The 14,237-nt window shown below is 44.1% G+C and overlaps 1 protein-coding gene across 1 annotated transcript in view; it reads right to left on the bottom strand.

The window, feature by feature from the left end:
- Nucleotides 1-10,904: 10,904 nt before the first annotated feature.
- Nucleotides 10,905-14,237, bottom strand: part of LOC106589158 (CUB and sushi domain-containing protein 2) — an 881,306-nt gene continuing 877,973 nt past the window's right edge. The window contains exon 74 of the mRNA XM_045709574.1: nucleotides 10,905-11,061. The gene's annotated coding sequence lies outside the window, so the exon portion shown is untranslated. The remainder of the gene's footprint in view (nucleotides 11,062-14,237) is intronic.

Here is a 14,237-nt window from a genome sequence, read left to right on the forward strand (position 1 = left end):
ACTATTACCTCTCTCCTCCTCTCTTCTGTTGTCTCTCTCTCTCCTCTCTTCTGTTACCTCTCTCCTCCTTTCTTCTGTTGTCTCTCTATCCTCTCTACTATTACCTCTCTCCTCCTTTCTTCTGTTGTCTCTCTCTCTCCTCTCTTCTGTTACCTCTCTCCTCCTCTCTTCTGTTGTCTCTCTCTCTCCTCTCTTCTGTTACCTCTCTCCTCCTTTCTTCTGTTATCTCTCTATCCTCTCTACTATTACCTCTCTCCTCCTCTCTTCTGTTGTCTCTCTCTCTCCTCTCTTCTGTTACCTCTCTCCTCCTTTCTTCTGTTGTCTCTCTATCCTCTCTACTATTACCTCTCTCCTCCTCTCTTCTGTTGTCTCTCTCTCTCCTCTCTTCTGTTACCTCTCTCCTCCTTTCTTCTGTTGTCTCTCTATCCTCTCTACTATTACCTCTCTCCTCCTTTCTTCTGTTGTCTCTCTCTCTCCTCTCTTCTGTTACCTCTCTCCTCCTTTCTTCTGTTGTCTCTCTATCCTCTCTACTATTACCTCTCTCCTCCTCTCTTCTGTTGTCTCTCTCTCTCCTCTCTTCTGTTACCTCTCTCCTCCTTTCTTCTGTTGTCTCTCTATCCTCTCTACTATTACCTCTCTCCTCCTCTCTTCTGTTGTCTCTCTCTCTCTTCTGTTACCTCTCTCCTGCTCTCTACTCCTACCTCTCTCCTCTCTTCTGTTACCTCTCTCTCTATCCTCTGTTCTGTTACCTCTCTCCTCTCTTCTGTTATCTCTCCCTCTTCGTTTCTTCTGTTATCTCTCCCTCTTCCTCTCCTCTGTTATCTCTCACTCTTCCCCCCCCCCCCTCCTTCGGTCACCTTTAATCTCACTCTGAACAAAATGTTTTATTTCACTTTTTTGTGAAACTTTTTCGACCAGCATCACAGCTGAGACTAAAATGGAGACCTTGCAAGTCAAAAATGATGAAGAGTGAACTTGTCTAGCCTCCAATGCGTCATTTTTTAAAAATATCATATTACCAACATCCATCTTCACAGAAACTCGTCTCTCCAGTTAAAATAACTCATAAAGTAGAACACTGATTTAACTGTATTATCAGGTGGATGTGGGTCAGATTCTCTCTTCGGTTGAATTAAAACCACCTTCCTGTGGATTTCTGCTCATAAAAACAACATACTACCCAGGTAGCTGTTCTCCAGTTAACATTCACACACACACACACATGTACACACACACACACACACACACACACAAGTACACAGCTCATCTAGCAGGAGACAGAGACAGAGAGGAGCCTAACTAGCTCTCTGTCTGCCTGCAGGATCAAATACTAATAGAGCTCAGCTTGTAGGTGTGTGTGTGTGTGTGTGTGTGTGTGTGTGTGTGTGTGTGTGTGTGTGTGTGTGTGTGTGTGTGTGTGTGTGTGTGTGTGTGTGTGTGTGTGTGTGTGTGTGTGTGTGTGTGTGTGTGTGTGTGTGTGTGTATTTCTGTGTCTCTCTCGGGCTCAATGAGAAACAGAAATGCTCGACTCAAACTCACAGAAGGGAACACCAGAGGGTTCTAAATTCTCTCCGGTCGCTCGGCTCGCTTGGCAGCGGGTCGTTAGTGTCTGAAAACCCATTCTGACGCTCAACGCTGCTATAAAAAGACCAAAGGTGTAACGAAGCTTTGGAATCCTCCTCTCTCCTCCCCTCCTCCTCTCCTCATCTCCTCCCCTCCTCTCCTCATCTCCTCATCTCCTCTCCTCCTCTCCTCCTCTCCTCTCCTCCCCTCCTCTCCTCCCCTCCTCTCCTCACCTCCTCTCCTCACCTCCTCCCCCCTCCTCCCCCCCTCCTTTCCTCTCCTCCTCTCCTAATCTCTTCCTCTCCTCCCCTCCTCTCCTCCTCTCCTCTCCTCCCCTCCCCTCCCCTCCTGTCCTCCTCTCCTCCCCTCCTCCCCTTCTCTCCTCTCCTCCCCTCCTCTCCTCTCCTCCCCTCCTCCCCTCCCCTCCATATCAGTTTCAGGTGGACTATAGCAAAGCACTGGAATCAGGTGGACTATAGCAAAGCACTGGAATCAGGTGGACTATGGCAAAGCACTGGAAACAGGTGGACTATGGCAAAGCACTGGAATCAGGTGGGTCATGGCAAAGCACTGGAATCAGGTGGACTATGGCAAATCACTGGAATCAGGTGGACTATGGCAAAGCACTGGAATCAGGTGGACTATGGCAAAGCACTGGAATCAGGTGGACTATAGCAAAGCACTGGAATCAGGTGGACTATGGCAAAGCACTGGAAACAGGTGGGTCATGGCAAAGCACTGGAACCAGGTGGATTATGGCAAAGCACTGGAACCAGGTGGACTATGGCAAAGCACTGGAATCAGGTGGGTCATGGCAAAGCACTGGAATCAGGTGGGTCATGGCAAAGCACTGGAATCAGGTGGACTATGGCAAAGCACTTGAATCAGGTGGACTATAGCAAAGCACTGGAATCAGATGGGTCATGGCAAAGCACTTGAATCAGGTGGACTATGGCAAAGCACTGGAATCAGGTGGACTATAGCAAAGCACTGGAATCAGGTGGACTATGGCAAAGCACTGGAATCAGGTGGGTCATGGCAAAGCACTGGAATCAGGTGGACTATGGCAAATCACTGGAATCAGGTGGACTATGGCAAAGCACTGGAATCAGGTGGGTCATGGCAAATCACTGGAATCAGGTGGGCTATAGCAAAGCACTGTAAGCCGAAAGTGCTTGTTACCAATCTCAAATAGATAACAACAGAGGAGCCTTGTAAGCAATCTCAAGTAGGGGAGCCCAGAAATGGTTTTGGTTTAACCGAGAAATAGACGGTATTTCATTTCAAAATCCCGCAGAGAGCTCTTATGGGTAGGAATGGCTAGATAGAAGGGCTAGACACGCAGGCCTACTTTCTTATATCTCAGTGCTGTCTGTGACGTAAACTGTCTGTGACTCAAAGACAATTATCTAAACATAGAACAAATCAGCCTACACCGAAGCTTCCTCCAGAGAGATGGCAGTCTGTCTAATCAGCCTAGACCTAAACCTTCTCCAGAGAGGTGGCAGTCTGTCTAATCAGCCTAGACCTAAACCTTCTCCAGAGAGAGATGGCAGTCTGTCTAATCAGCCTAGACCTAAACCTTCTCCAGAGAGGTGGCAGTCTGTCTAATCAGCCTACACCTAAACCTTCTCCAGAGAGATGGCAGTCTGTCAAATCAGCCTAGACCTAAACCTTCTCCGGAGAGGTGGCAGTCTGTCTAATCAGCCTAGACCTAAACCTTCTCCAGAGAGGTGGCAGTCTGTCAACTCAGCCTAGACCTAAACCTTCTCCGGAGAGGTGGCAGTCTGTCTAATCAGCCTAGACCTAAACCTTCTCCAGAGAGGTGGCAGTCTGTCAACTCAGCCTAGACCTAAACCTTCTCCGGAGAGATGGCAGTCTGTCTAATCAGCCTAGACCTAAACCTTCTCCAGAGAGATGGCAGTCTGTCTAATCAGCCTAGACCTAAACCTTCTCCAGAGAGGTGGCAGTCTGTCTAATCAGCCTAGACCTAAACCTTCTCCAGAGAGGTGGCAGTCTGTCAACTCAGCCTAGACCTAAACCTTCTCCAGAGAGGTGGCAGTCTGTCTAATCAGCCTAGACCTAAACCTTCTCCAGAGAGGTGGCAGTCTGTCAAATCAGCCTAGACCTAAACCTTCTCCAGAGAGGTGGCAGTCTGTCAACTCAGCCTAGACCTAAACCTTCTCCAGAGAGATGGCAGTCTGTCTAATCAGCCTAGACCTAAACCTTCTCCAGAGAGGTGGCAGTCTGTCAAATCAGCCTAGACCTAAACCTTCTCCAGAGAGGTGGCAGTCTGTCAACTCAGCCTAGACCTAAACCTTCTCCAGAGAGATGGCAGTCTGTCTAATCAGCCTAGACCTAAACCTTCTCCAGAGAGGTGGCAGTCTGTCAACTCAGCCTAGACCTAAACCTTCTCCGGAGAGGTGGCAGTCTGTCTAATCAGCCTACACCTAAACCTTCTCCAGAGAGAGGTGGGAGTCTGTCTAATCAGCCTAGACCTAAACCTTCTCCAGAGAGGTGGCAGTCTGTCCCTCCATATTAGGTAATCAGATCTGCCGGTATTTAGAACCTGAGGCAGAGAGCCATGATGTGGATATGGAAATATGGGCTGTATATTGCCATGGGAAAGGTGTGTGTGTGTGTGTGTGTGTGTGTGTGTGTGTGTGTGTGTGTGTGTGTGTGTGTGTGTGTGTGTGTGTGTGTGTGTGTGTGTGTGTGTGTGTGTGTGTGTGTTTGTTTGTTGGAGTGCATAGTGGTCTCAGAGAATTGTTTATATGGAGATACCAAATGGAAGGTGCTGATTGAATCTTCTCCTCTCTTACACCACTTTGGGTAATTTACAATGTAATGATAGGAAACAGCAGCAGTACAGCACGGGTACAGGAAGTGAACGCCAATAGCTTGAAGATAATTTGACTACACCGTCGTTGCTCAGCCCATGAAATCAATAGCTAAATTCAATCGTTTTCCTTTTCCATCAACTCACAATAGGAATGGGACAGCGGGCGATACAGTATCACACTGCATAGATAAGCTACGGCTTTTAAAAGTAATACAATTGTAAAAGCAATTACGAAGTGAGGGTGGAACCAGATTGGCAGAACAATAAACTGATTGGTTTCAAAGGATACCATTTTTATTTTGTCTTTTTTTTTTTCTTCTCTAAACTGAATTATGTAGGTGATTTTTTTACATCTTAATTGGTAAACAAATGTTAGCGATGTGGCTCATTTAGGCTGTTACCGCTGCTTCGCTGTACCTGATTGGAATGGGAATGGAAAGATCCTATCTGTCTCATAAATTCGGGGTGATTTAGGCTGCGTTGGTAGATCAAGACCTGGGTCTCCATCCAGGGTATCATGGGTAAGCTAAGGGATGTCCAACAATATTCAGGGCTGATCAGTTCTACAATATGATAGTAAAATTCATAAGTAAAGGGATACAGATCTGAGTCTCAATCTAGCTTCTAAATCTCACATCATAATAGCTCAATCCCGTGGTTAATGATGGCTCAATCCCGTGGTTAATGATGGCTCAATCCCGTGGTTAATGATGGCTCAATCCCGTGGTTAATGATGGCTCAATCCCGTGGTTAATGATGGCTCAATCCCGTGGTTAATGATGGCTGGATGATATGAAGACGAGTTGGGATGGGATGAAATGGAAGAATATTGTATGTAATGGTCACAATTTGCCACAGTTGTAACTCAAGCAGCATTTTCTCCCTCCTTCTAAACGTCCACAGTGGCTTTACTTCTACAGGATAAAGGAGAGGACACACTGTACAGAGAGCTTTTTTTTTAAAGCGGAGCCTCGTTTCCCAAAGCCTTCCTAGCGTTAAAAATCATCGTTAGAACCCGACAATGTATTTTTAGTAGCCAAGGTGTTTCCCAGAGCCTTCGTTAGTAACGTGTCCCCTTTAAAAAAAAAACTTTGCACATCTACGAGTGTTCCAGACCGTTCGTAAAGCAGCCAAAGTGCATCATGGTTAGATGCTTTTTTTTTGTTGCCCTTCCACTGTATTCACAGAATATCTCCGCGTAGAATTATCCTAAACATAGATGTACGATATTTAGTCTGTCTGGCAGACTTCCAATCAAAGTTCACTACAAATACAAAAGTTGACAAAGTATAAAATGATGCTTCAAATGTTTCCCTTTTAATGTGTTCCATGATGTGTGATGTCATTTATCAGCCAATTGGGTCAACATAATAAGCCATAATACTTGCAGCCATAAGTGGTAATATCTATATTTTTTTTAGGAGTTAATCCGTCGTCGCGATTGTGGAATAATCCTAATTTACACGTTCTCTCTACGTCCTTGTTTTGGAAACACTTTTTTAAAAACGTTGTCTGGTAACCATGGATACGAAAATTTATCATCCGACACCTGCAAATGCAAGTCGATTTTTTGGGAATTATTGGCAGGTGAGATGTCTCTTTCACGTTGGCGGGTGGTCAGGACTCTACAGTGCAATCATTTAACTTGCGTTTACGACTCAAAGTAAAGTTAAAAAGTCAGTATGAGCCTCAGTAGCTGCTTTTTCAAAATGTTTCTATCATTTTGTTTCATAGCAGGTAGAGCACACAAAGAACTAGCTACAAATCCTATAATATCCTACAATAATAATGCTAGAACAATACAAATAATTATTATAATGATCCTATAACATCCTAAATTAATCATCCCAGAAATATAATAATAATAATAATCCTAGAATAACCATGAATAATAATCATATAATAACATAATAATCCTATAATAATAATAATAATCCTATAATACTAATAATAATACTATAATATCCTAAAATGATAATCCTATGATATCCAATAATAATAATCATATAATAATAATAAGAATAATAATCCTATGATATCCTACAATAATAATCCTATAATAATAATCCTATGATATCCTATGATATCCTATTATAATAATCCTATAATAATAATAATAATAACAATAATACTCCTATAATAATAATAGTAATAATAATCCTATGATATCATATAACAATAATCCTATAATAATCCTGTGATATCCTATAATAATAATCCTATAATAACCTATAATAATAATAATATAATATCCCATTATAATAATAATCCAATAATATCCTATAATAATCCTATAATATTCTATAATATCCAATAATAATCCTATAATATTCTATAATAATCCGATAATATTCTATAATAATCCTATAATATCCTATAATGATAATCCTATAATATTCTATAATAATAATCCTATAATAATTATTATAATAATCCTATAATAATAATTATAATAATCCTATAATATCTCACCTCGAACATTTACTCTTTTTTTTGTTGTTTACAAGCTAAGTTGTTTTTCAATGTTTGAGTTTTCTTCAACTGCTAGCGAAGACACATTGGCTACTAATCAGATTCTCTCTCTAACAGACAGGACTAGAGCTAACGGCTTGACTGCCCTGGTTGCAAGGGGTAACCTCCTGCCCTCAAAGGGGGCAGCTAAACATTTTAATCTCAGCTGTGATATTTTGATTAAAAGACTCAGGTCACAAAAAAAAAAAAGAAATAACATTGAGCAAAATACCACATCAATTCTTACTACTGATACATTTATTATTTTAGAAACATTACATAGCATGCTCATCCGGGTTTATTTTAGTTTTATAGTGAACAAATATTTTGGCTGGTAAAAAAAATCTGAGTGGCTAAAAGTTCTTTTCAGGCCCTATTTGTAATGCTTCAATTATTTTCTAACTGGGAAACGAGGCCCTGATCTCTGGACAGGGTCTTCAAAGAGGGAAATACTAACACTATACCAATTTAACCACAGTCCCATAGTCCATCTTCCTCCCTAGTGGGAATACATCTCACAGTGTCACTGGTCGGATAATCCTTCTTCTCCCTGACATCTTGACTCCATCACTCACATCATAAGACGCTATTCACTCTCATGCTCCAGCTACTCTCAACCCTCCCCTTCCTGTCACAATCACAGTCCTTTTCTGCTGATGTTTACGTCTGAAACATTGAAAAGTTAAGCGTGCGTCGTCTCCCCGTCAGTCCCCCTGCCTGCCGATATCCCAGCTGCTTGCCTTTGCCGAACCTTTCCCTGATAATTGGGAGATTATGATGCAGGAGCCGGGGGATCGCAGCGTAAACACTGTTTTACTGTGATCTGCTTAATCATTTCCAATTGAAGCTGCACAGGAGTAATTGCAAAAGCCACCAATACCCCTGCTGTCAAAGCTATGATGAGCCTTCAGCAACGTTTTCATGATGAGCCGAGGGAAGAAATAAAAATAGAGCAATGTGATAAAGTTTCAGCATAGAGCAATGTGATAAAGTTTCAGCATAGAGCAATGTGATAAAGTTTCAGCATAGAGCAATGTGATAAAGTTTCAGCATAGAGCAATGTGATAACGTTTCAGCATAGAGCAATGTGATAAAGTTTCAGCATAGAGCAATGTGATAACGTTTCAGCATAGAGCAATGTGATAAAGTTTCAGCATAGAGCAATGTGATAAAGTTTCAGCATAGAGCAATGTGATAAAGTTTCAGCATAGAGCAATGTGATAAAGTTTCAGCATAGAGCAATGTGATAACGTTTCAGCATAGAGCAATGTGATAAAGTTTCAGCATAGAGCAATGTGATAAAGTTTCAAGAGATGTAAGGAGCTTACTAAAGAGTACCTGTGGTGATGTGGTGTGACATGTTATGTCTGAACATCCAAGGGAGGGAAAACCTTTACCAAGCAGTGGATGAATTTGTTTCCTCAGTTGTATACAGATGAGTTGAGTTCCTTGAAGAGTAGAGTAGAACAACAGAGCAGGAGGGGACTAGTCCAGTTGGTGAATGGGCCTAGACTCTAAGATCAAGGTTCATTGACCATGTCCTAGACTCCAGGTACATTGACCATGTCCTAGACTCCAGGTACATTGACCATGTCCTAGACTCCAGGTTCATTGACCATGTCCTAGACTCCAGGTACATTGACCATGTCCTAGACTCCAGGTACATTGACCATGTCCTAGCCTCCAGGTACATTGACCATGTCCTAGACTCCAGGTACATTGACCATGTCCTAGCCTCCAGGTACATTGACCATGTCCTAGACTCCAGGTACATTGACCATGTCCTAGCCTCCAGGTACATTGACCATGTCCTAGCCTCCAGGTACATTGACCATGTCCTAGACTCCAGGTTCATTGACCATGTCCTAGACTCCAGGTACATTGACCATGTCCTAGACTCCAAGTTCATTGACCATGTCCTAGACTCCAGGTTCATTGACCATGTCCTAGACTCCAGGTTCATTGACCATGTCCTAGACTCTAAGATCAAGGTTCATTGACCATGTCCTAGACTCCAGGTACATTGACCATGTCCTACACTCCAGGTTCATTGACCATGTCCTAGACTCCAGGTTCATTGACCATGTCCTAGACTCCAGGTACATTGACCATGTCCTAGACTCCAAGTTCATTGACCATGTCCTAGACTCCAGGTTCATTGACCATGTCCTAGACTCCAGGTTCATTGACCATGTCCTAGACTCTAAGATCAAGGTTCATTGACCATGTCCTAGACTCCAGGTACATTGACCATGTCCTAGACTCCAGGTACATTGACCATGTCCTAGACTCCAGGTTCATTGACCATGTCCTAGACTCCAGGTACATTGACCATGTCCTAGACTCCAGGTACATTGACCATGTCCTAGACTCCAGGTTCATTGACCATGTCCTAGACTCCAGGTTCATTGACCATGTCCTAGACTCCAGGTTCATTGACCATGTCCTAGACTCCAAGTTCATTGCTAGTACAGATTGTCCAGTTGAGTAGTCATTATTCTTGTTTCTATCAGCAAGCCTGGTGACTGGTGAGTCATTGCCAGTTCCTATACCGTCTCTGCAGGTCAGTCCTAGAGAGAGTGACGACCAGGAGGAGACTTTGCTGTTGCAGAAGAACACCGTTGTGACATCATCTGTTGGTCAATGCAGCGTCGATGTTCTGTTCTGTGCGACCTGTTGCTTCGGTTCTGACTCTGGGGAGAAAAAAAAAAACAAGTGGTTCCTAGCACCATGAGTCTCCATGGAAACACATCCTGTAGCCCCTCGCTACATTGATGGATCCGACGCTTCATTCTTACCTTTCACTGACAGATCTAGGTTGACGTGAGCAAAGTGACTGGCCCTCATGACATTCACAGAGAGAACAGACTGTAACTCAACCAGAGGCATTGCAGAACATATTCTTGTTTTAGTATGTCCATGTAGAGTTGGTTCAGGGCCTTGAGAGGTGGTCTGAAGGTTACAAAACACTCTCTCGTTATAGTAGGAGTCTGTCTGTTTGGTGTAGAAACCACTCTGTGTTCTAGAGTCCTCGTCAGAGCCATTATCCACAGTGATCTGTGTTCTAGAGTCATCGTCAGAGCCATTATCCAAAGTGATCTGTGTTCTAGAGTCATCGTCAGAGCCATTATCCAAAGTGATCTGTGTTCTAGAGTCATCGTCAGAGCCATTATCCACAGTGACCTGTGGAATCTAGCACTACTTGTTCATAAAAGACTATGTTGGATTTATTGGTTTCAAAAACAAGAGATATGCTTTGGATTGCTGATGTAGCCAATGAACGCACACACACACACACACACACACACACACACTACATCCTCACTAATTGCTTTCCCCAGCAGCCTTCCTGAGCTAACTCTTAACCTCTACTCCAGACATCGTGGCCTTAGCAAGCAGAATCTCCTCTTGATAAAACAGGAAGAGAGTAAAAAGCTGATATTCGCATCCCACTTTAATCTCTCTGCAGCCACAGTGTGTCAACGCCTCAGAGGAAACTTTCCAGAGGCGACGAAAACCAAATGGTCAGGAAGATAATCAACAGGTCAGGAAGAAAATGGGGCCTAATTATTAAGTATTTGTCTGATATCCAAAAAAGCACGCAGTCCAGAGTGCCTTTCTCATCACGCATAGGTCCAGTTAGGTCCAGTTAGATCCAGTTAGATCCAGTTGGAATATAGTCCATGCCAGGTTTTGTTCGCTACACAGCAAGCTGCTTGCACAGACTGGTTCTTCTCCTCTCAAAAAGCCACCAGTGTATCAGCTGCTACAGGCTAATATCTCTGCTGAAAGTTGACCGTAAAAATTCCCTTTTGGGGTTTTTGAAGAAAAATACATAGACGGTCATCTGGAAATCATTGGCCACAGCATAGTTCCACCTCGCTGCCCCAGCTCAGGTAGACAAAAGTAGATATTCCACAGAGAATGAAAGTAGCAAGGAGACCACTCCGCTTTCGTCATCGTCACTGGGGTTCCGTTGTCTGTTTTCTTAAAACTTTATTTTCTTCATTTTAAAATGTCTCAAATGTATTGTAGTCAGTATAAAAAACATCTCATTTCCCTCTGGCCAGTTAGATGAGGGTGTGTTCTGTCTTGTAAAGGGGGCTCAGGAATGGGTGGGTCTCCTGCCTTTACACTTCCTCTGCCTGCAAGGTGGGTGATGGGAGACACAATACATGAGGAAGAAGATGGAGAGAGAGAGGGAGAGAGAGAGAGAGAGAGAGAGGAGAGAGAGAGAGAGAGAGAGAGAGACAGTGAGAGAGAGATAAAGATAGAGATAGAGAGAGAAAGACAGTGAGAGAGAGAGAGAGAGACAGAGAGACAGTGAAAGAGAGAGAGACAGTGAGAGAGAGAGAAAGACAGTGAGAGAGAGAGACAGTGAGAGAGAGAGAGACAGTGAGAGAGAGACAGTGAGAGAGAGAGAGAGAGAGAGAGAGAGAGAGAGAGAGAGAGAGAGAGAGAGAGAGAGAGAGAGAGAGAGAGAGATAGAGACAGAGAGAGAGACAGAGAGAGAGAGAGAGAGAGAGAGAGAGAGAGAGAGAGATAGAGACAGAGAGAGAGACAGTGAAAGAGAGAGAGACAGTGAGAGAGAGAGAGAGAGAGAGAGAGAGAGAGAGAGAGAGAGAGAGAGAGAGAGAGAGAGAGACAGAGAGAGAGACAGAGAGAGAAAGAAGGACAGTAAGAGAGAGTGAGATGAGGATGGTGAGAAAGTGGTGACGAGACATGAAGAGAAAAGAGAAGATAAACCTTGTTAGAGACGTGACACGCGACCACTGCTTGCATTTATAAACCTTGAAACATAATAAATCAGTGACTTGGCCATTGAACTTTGGGTGTAAATAAATAAATGTCTAGGAAAGATCCAGACAGACTATAGCAGATGACCAGTCTCAGATGATCCCTGGCAGAGCTGGCAGTCTGCTCTGCAGTCCGGACATTTGAGAGACGATGTGAAATATATTGTTAGGAATTGGATTCTGACTGTCTCTGTCTTATTGCTTCAGCAGTTTGGGGGCCTCGGCAGTAACCAGGACCAGGCAGTCACCAGGACTAGGCAGTAACCAGGACCAGGCAGTAACCAGGACCAGGCAGTAACCAGGACCAGGCAGTAACCAGGACCAGGCAGTCAGCCCAGACCAGTCAGTAACCAGGACCAGGCAGTAACCAGGACTAGGCAGTCACCAGGACTAGGCAGTAACCAGGACCAGGCAGTAACCAGGACCAGTCAGTAACCAGGACCAGGCAGTAACCAGGACCAGGCAGTAACCAGGACTAGGCAGTAACCAGGACTAGGCAGTCACCAGGACTAGGCAGTCACCAGGACTAGGCAGTAACCAGGACCAGGCAGTAACCAGGACCAGGCAGTCACCAGGACCAGGCAGTAACCAGGACCAGTCAGTAACCAGGACCAGGCAGTAACCAGGACTAGGCAGTCACCAGGACTAGGCAGTAACCAGGACCAGGCAGTAACCAGGACCAGTCAGTAACCAGGACCAGGCAGTAACCAGGACCAGGCAGTAACCAGGACTAGGCAGTCACCAGGACTAGGCAGTAACCAGGACCAGGCAGTAACCAGGACCAGGCAGTAACCAGGACCAGGCAGTAACCAGGACCAGGCAGTCACCAGGACCAGGCAGTAACCAGGACTAGGTAGTAACCAGCTCTGGTCTATAGTAGTGCACTATATAGGGAATAGGGCTCTGGTCTAAAGTAGTGCACTATATAGGGAATAGGGCCCTGGTCTAAAGTAGTGCACTATATAGGGAATAGGGCTCTGGTCTATAGTAGTGCACTATATAGGGAATAGGGCTCTGGTCTATAGTAGTGCACTATATAGGGAATAGGGCTCTGGTCTATAGTCGTGCACTATATAGGGAATAGGGCTCTGGTCTATAGTAGTGCACTATATAGGGAATAGGGCTCTGGTCTATAGTAGTGCACTATATAGGGAATAGGGCTCTGGTCTATAGTAGTGCACTATATAGGGAATAGGGCTCTGGTCTATAGTAGTGCACTATATAGGGAATAGGGCTCTGGTCTATAGTCGTGCACTATATAGGGAATAGGGCTCTGGTCTATAGTAGTGCACTATATAGGGAATAGGGCTCTGGTCTATAGTAGTGCACTATATAGGGAATAGGGCTCTGGTCTATAGTAGTGCACTATATAGGGAATAGGGACCTGGTCTATAGTAGTGCACTATATAGGGAATAGGGTGCCGTTTGGGATACAATACTGTCTATCTCTCTTCAACATTTGGCTGAACACTTTACATATATTTTATTTTTTCTTGCAGCAAAATGAAGCCAGAAACAGTGAGGACCCTGAAGCCACTATATATCCTGTTCTGTATCCTGTTCTGTATCCTGTTGGGACGGTCTCCACTATATATCCTGTTCTGTATCCTGTAGCGTCCTGTTAGGACGGTCTCCACTATATATCCTGTTAGGACGGTCTCCACTATATAGCCTGTTCTGTATCCTGTAGCGTCCTGTTAGGATGGTCTCCACTATATATCCTGTTAGGACGGTCTCCACTATATATCCTGTTAGGATGGTCTCCACTATATATCCTGTTAGGACGGTCTCCACTATATAGCCTGTTGGGATGGTCTCCACTATATATCCTGTTAGGACGGTCTCCACTATATATCCTGTTAGGATGGTCTCCACTATATATCCTGTTAGGATGGTCTCCACTATATATCCTGTTAGGACGGTCTCCACTATATATCCTGTTAGGATGGTCTCCACTATATATCCTGTTAGGACGGTCTCCACTATATATCCTGTTAGGACGGTCTCCACTATATATCCTGTTAGGACGGTCTCCACTATATAGCCTGTTCTGTATCCTGTTAGGACGGTCTCCACTATATATCCTGTTAGGACGGTCTCCACTCTATAGCCTGTTCTGTATCCTGTTCTGTATCCTGTTAGGACGGTCTCCACTATATATCCTGTTAGGATGGTCTCCACTATATATCCTGTTAGTACGGTCTCCACTCTATAGCCTGTTCTGTATCCTGTTCTGTATCCTGTTAGGACGGTCTCCACTATATATCCTGTTCTGTATCCTGTTAGGACGGTCTCCACTATATATCCTGTTCTGTATCCTGTATCCTGTAGAGTCCTGTTGGGACGGTCTCCACTATATATCCTGTTCTGTATCCTGTTGGGACGGTCTCCACTATATATCCTGTTCTGTATCCTGTTGGGACGGTCTCCACTATATATCCTGTTCTGTATCCTGTAGCGTCCTGTTAGGACGGTCTCCACTCTATAGCCTGTTCTGTATCCTGTTCTGTATCCTGTTAGGACGG

This window comes from Salmo salar, chromosome ssa27 (genome assembly GCF_905237065.1).
Source record: "Salmo salar chromosome ssa27, Ssal_v3.1, whole genome shotgun sequence".
In the NCBI taxonomy this organism is placed as follows: domain Eukaryota; kingdom Metazoa; phylum Chordata; class Actinopteri; order Salmoniformes; family Salmonidae; genus Salmo; species Salmo salar.